This window comes from Bison bison, unplaced genomic scaffold, assembly GCF_000754665.1.
Source record: "Bison bison bison isolate TAMUID 2011002044 unplaced genomic scaffold, Bison_UMD1.0 scf7180017864289, whole genome shotgun sequence".
NCBI classification, from domain to species: Eukaryota; Metazoa; Chordata; class Mammalia; order Artiodactyla; family Bovidae; genus Bison; species Bison bison.
In genome coordinates this window covers 19,145,435-19,151,304 of record NW_011494861.1, presented here as the reverse complement: position 1 = coordinate 19,151,304, position 5,870 = coordinate 19,145,435, and the positions used below count along the sequence as shown (strand labels likewise).

The 5,870-nt window shown below is 39.6% G+C and overlaps 1 non-coding gene across 1 annotated transcript; it reads right to left on the bottom strand.

Annotated features, from left to right (window-relative positions):
- Positions 1-2,660: 2,660 nt before the first annotated feature.
- On the bottom strand, positions 2,661-2,733 carry TRNAG-CCC. Its single transcript has one exon. It is a non-coding gene; the product is annotated as a tRNA-Gly (tRNA).
- Between the last annotated feature and the right edge of the window lie 3,137 nt (positions 2,734-5,870).

Genomic DNA, 5,870 nt, shown 5'->3' with positions numbered 1-5,870 from the left:
ACCACAGTCTGCCACCCTGGGGTTTATTTCTGTGTGATTATCTTTGTGGGTTTTAGAAGCATTGATGAGACTCTGCTACAGTGAAGTGATTTTCAGAGCCCTTGGTATATTACACATTTAATAATGCTTTTTGTATACAAATATAGCTTATCATTAAAGTAATGATAAAGGCATCTCTTAAAAAGGATACACTGGCCATCAGATTCAGGAACCAGAGGAAGAAAAGACATCCATGGGAAATTATCACAGACCCTGAAAATGGGTCTTCGCACAACAAAAAACACTTTGTGTTACATTATTGGTTCTACAGTTCATGCTTTCAAGTTCTCTTTGCCTTGACTTTATGGTAATTTCCTGGATGTCATCTCAGACTGCTCTCCTGACTTTGGTCCTTCTGTTTTCTTGTGTTTCGCCTGCGTGTTCCTGACTTAGTCTGCAACCTCAACCTGCAGCCCTGATCCTTGCCTTCATTCTAAATCTTCGTTGGTAGCTTGCTTATGTGGCCTTCCCAGTATCTAACCACTCTCCGTATTCTGCCCATATTATTGCTTCTATGTAACTCATGCTACTGTATTTCCTAAAGCCTGCTCAGGGATACTACTCTGGCATTCACCCTCTCTCTGCCCTATCATTGTTCTTCCCCCATTCTACTGAATATTCCCTACTAAATATTCCTTTCTCTATTGCGTTCAAACAGTCTATTGTTTCTCCCACCCTGAAAGAAAGAAAGAAAACCTCTCTTGACCTTAATTCCCATTCCAGTTAACTCTATTATCTCCTTCTCTTTACTTCAAAATGTCTTAAATTTCTTTAATTGCTTTAATTTCTCTCCTCCACCCTCACTTGAATCTACTCCAATTAAGCCTTCACCAGCACTACTCTTCCGAAACTGCATTTGTCAAGGTCACCCTTGAGTTCCATGTTGCTAAATCCAGTGGTTATTCTCTGTCTTCATCTTACTTAAAATCTCAACAGCACTTGACACACAGCTGTTCACTCTCTTCTGTGTGAAAATTTTTTTCTTCTTTGCTACCATAATACTACTCTTGCCTGGTTTTCCTCCTACCTTTTAAAATGCTTCTTCTAAATCTTTTTTCCCCCTATTTTCTCATTTCCTCATCTCCTAAATATTAGAGTACCCCAGTGCCCTGCTCTTGGACCTCTTTTTTTTTTTTCTCTATCTGTAATTCCTCTGTAGGTGATCTGATCTGGATTCATGGTTTTAAGTAGCATCTCTGTGCTGATATTATTCAAATTAATATCTCCAGTCTGGATGCCTTCCCTGATTCTGAACCTTCGTCACTTGATGGGCATCATCTCTTGGATGTCTAATAGGACCTGGAAACTTTAACATTTCCAAAGCTAAGTTCTAGGTTTTTCTCTAGATGAGCTTTTCTTATATGTTTCTCCATTTCAGTTAGTATAACTTCAGTCCTTAAATTGCTAGAATAAAAATGCATTGACCTCAGCCTTAACTCTTCTGTTTCTCTGACAACCTTTATTGATCCGTCAGAAAATCCAGACAAATTCTTCTAATTTGACCATTGCTTCTCACCTGATTATGTCTCACCTGTGTTACAGTAACTTCCCAATTAGTGTCTTGCTTCTGTCTTTGCCCCCCTTGCCTCCCGCAAACCTATCTTATCACAGCAACCAGAGGGATCCTCTAAAGATATGTTAGATCATATCAGTCTTCTTATCACTCTCATCTGAGTCTCATCTCATCAGCCTAAAACCCAAAGTTCTCACACTTACCTACAAGGCTCTATGGGGCCTGGCTCCTGGTTGTGTTCCTTCTTCGCCCTGATCTTTCCACTTCAGCCACATTGCCTCACTGCTGCTCTTGGATGGTCTAGGCAGCCTTCCTCTTCTCATCCTTGACCTTGCTGTTTCCGCTCCCTGGCATTCTAGCTTCCAGAATGGCTCACTTGCTCATGTCCTTCAGATTTGCACTCTGCTGCACCATCTCTGGGAAACCTTACCTCATCATTTATCTAAAAGTTGCAACCATTTCCCCTGATACTTTCTACTCTATCTACCAAGATTTATTTTTCCTTCTGCTATTGTCATTTTTCAACCTACCTAATTTTCAAATTTATTTTGTCTTTTTATTTTATCTTCCCCATTAGCATATAAGCTCCCTGAGGGCCATATATTTGACTGGTTGATTAACATTGTATCTCTTGTGACTCAAACAATGACTGACATATAGTAAATGTTCAAGAAACACTTGTTGAATGAAAGAACAGATCAATGATAGGATTGTGTTCCCAAAGTTAATTTAAAATTCTGCTATGTAGAACACTGTTTACATTTCCTCACAGAGACAATACTATTCATGGTAGATAAGTCCTGAAATACTTGCTTAAAATCTAAATTCTACAATATGCCCAAAACTTAGGGCATCAGTTGAGTTATCATACAATGTTCCCAGGTCTCCCACATTGTAGGCAGATTCTTTACCAGCTAAGCCACAAGGGAAGCTCCAAAATACTGGAGTGGGTAGCCTATCCCTTCTCCAGTGGATCTTCCCAACCCAGGAATTGAACTGGGGTCTCTTGCATTGCAGGCACATTCTTTACCAACTGAGATATCAGGAAAGCCCCAAATAATTACTTATTTGGCTGTGCCAGTTTTTAGTTGCAGCATTCACTATTTAGTTCCCTGACCAGGGATCGAACCTGGGCCCTCTGCATTGGGAATGTGGAGTCTTAGCCACTGGACCACCAGGGAAATCTCAAAAGTGAAAGTTGCTCAGTTGTGTCCAACTCTTTGTGGCTCCATGGACTATACAGTCCATGGAATTCTCCAGGCCAGAATTCTGGAGTGGGTAGCCTTTCTCTTCTCCATGGGGTCTTCCTAACCAAGGGGGTTGAACCCAGGTTTCCCGCATTGCAGGTGGATTCTTTACCAGCTGAGCCACCAGGGAAGCCTGATGTCCCCTAGCTATCTACTTTCAGTAAGACACAGTTGATCACAATATAACTTTGTGAGGATTCTAAAAGGGGGATTAGAGAGTCCAGTGGGAAAACTCAGAAAAAGGAGCTATGGTTTTGGAATTTGAGTTAATTTCACAGAAGAAATTGTATTTGCATTAGGTCTCTAAAAATGAAATGGAAGTTTGCCACAGAGAGAAAAGGAAAGAAATGTTAATAGGCAGAAGGACTAGCATATCAGAAGATGTAAGTGTAAAGTAATATTGTTTGTTTGTGGAAAGAAGAACAATTTTTATGTGACTGGAATATTGGTGAGAGAGGCAGAGGGGTCAACGTTGTGAAAAATTCTATAAGCCATGTTGGGGAGCTGAGGTTTATTTTGTCATTGCTAAGAAAGTTTTCTGAATTGAATAGAGCCCTGGAGACTGGTAAAGAAGCAAAAAGCTCATTTCTTCTCTGAGAAATTTTCTTAATGCTTTGTGGCTTATAAATTGTGGTTCTCAAATGTGGTTTGGTTTCTAAGCAATTTCAAAGTTGATTGGGCTGCCTCGAAGTATGTGTGTGTATATATACACACAGGTATATATGCATGTGTATGTATGTATGTATACACACACAATGTAATTTACTGTTTTACCCAAACATTACTTTTATGATATCCACATACACCCTGACTAAATCTTGCCATGTTATATCTTTAGCCATAACTGCTTAATAAAGTCAAATTTGATCTTTAGGAAGAGACTGGTGACTTGGAAGAAGGCACGGGAAGTTTGCTTATCAAAAAGGCAGGTGCTCAAGTCCTGGGAAAAGAAATTATAAGGAAAGAGATGAGGGAACCAAGATTCAAAAGTATCTGGAGCCTGAATCCTGAGTACTCAGTCCACATTAAGAAGGAAAACTTTAAATATAGAAAAGCTTAATGTCCTGAATTTAGGATCAACAATTTAATTATGTAACTCAAGACTGGGAATGCTTAGGCTGGCAGCTGATATGAGACTAAGTATCAGATACTATTCTAAGGGCACTTTGCACAGCAAAATAAATGATCACCAAAAATACAAAATGAATGGGAGAAAATATTTGCAAATGATAGGATCAACAAGGGATTGATATCCAGCATATATAAATAGCTTACACAATTCAACATCAAAAAAATAACTCGGTTGAAAAATGGCCATAAACAGTGAATAGATATTTTTCCAAAGAGCAAATGCAGATGGCCAACTAGCAAATGAAAAGATGCTTAATACTGCTAATCATCAGGGAAATGCAAATGAAAACCATAATGAGGTATCATCTCACCTGTTGAAAGACATGATCAAAAAGAACACAAATGACAAACACTGGTGAGGATAAGGGGAAAAAGAAAACCTTGCACACTGTTGGTGGGAATGTAAATTGGAGCAACTGCTGTGGAAGACAATATGGAGTTTTCTAAAAAAACTAGAATGAGAACTTTCATATTACCCAGCAATTCCACTTCTGGGTATACATCTGAAAAAAACCAAAAACATTAATTAAAAAAATACATACATTCCAGTGTTCATAGCAGCATTATTTACAGTTGCCAAAACATGGAAGCATCCTAGGTGTCCATTCATAGGTGAATGGATAAAGAAGATACAGTATGTGTGTGTGTGTATGTATATATGTATACACACAATGAAATACTATAAAGACATCGTTGGCCACCTGATGTGAAAAACTAACACATTAGATAAAACCCTTCACTTCTCTTCGTTTCACAGCTATTTGTAAGGCCTCCTCAGACAGCCATTTTGACTTTTTACATTTCTTTTTCTTGGGGATGGTCTTGCTCCCTGTCTCCTGTACAATGTCACAAACCTCCGTCCATTGTTCATCAGGCACTCTGTCTATCAGATCTAGTCCCTTAAATCTGTTTCTCACTTCCACTGTATAATCATAAGGGATTTGATTTAGGTCATACCTGAATGGTCTAGTGGAAACATTTCATGCAAAGATGGGTCAGTTTTCATTCTAATCCCAAAGAAAGGCAATACCAAAGAATGCTCAAACTTCCGCACAATAGGCTGCAGTCCATGGGGTTGCTAAGAGTCGGACACGACTGAGCGACTTCACTTTCACTTTTCACTTTCATGCATTGGAGAAGGAAATGGCAACCCACTCCAGTGTTTTTGCCTGGAGAATCCCAGGGATGGGGGAGCCTGGTGGGCTGTCATCTCTGGGGTCGCACAGAGTCGGACACAACTGAAATGACTTAGCTGCAGCAGCACTCATCTCACACACTAGTAAAGTAATGCTTAAAATTCTCCAAGCCAGGCTTCAGCAATACATGAACCGTGAACTTCCCAGATGTTCAAGCTGGTTTTAGAAAAGGCAGAGGAACCAGAGATCAAATTGCCAACATGCGCTGGATCATCGAAAGAGCAAGACAGTTCCAGAAAAGCATCTATATCTGCTTTATTGACTATGCCAAAGCCTTTGACTCTGTGGATCTGGATAAAGGGTTGAAAATTCTGAAAGAGGTGAGAATACCAGACCACCTGACCTGCTGCTTGAGAAATCTGTATATGCAAGTTAGGAAGCAACAGTTAGAACTGAACATGGAACAACAGACTGGTTCCAAATAGGAAAAGGAACACATCAAGGCTTTATATTATCACTGTGCTTTTTTGACTTGTATGCAGAGTACATCATGACAAACGCTGGGCTGGAAAGCACAAGAAAGCACAAGCTGAAATCAAGATTGCTGGGAGAAATATTAATAACCTCACATATGCAGATGATACCACCCTTATGGCAGAAAGTGAAGAAGAACTAAAGAGCCTCTTGATGAAAGTGAAAGAGGATAGTGAAAAAGTTGGCTTAAAGCTCAACATTCAGAAAACAAAGATCATGGCATCTGGTCCCATCACTTCATGGCAAATAGATGGAGAAACAGTAGAAACA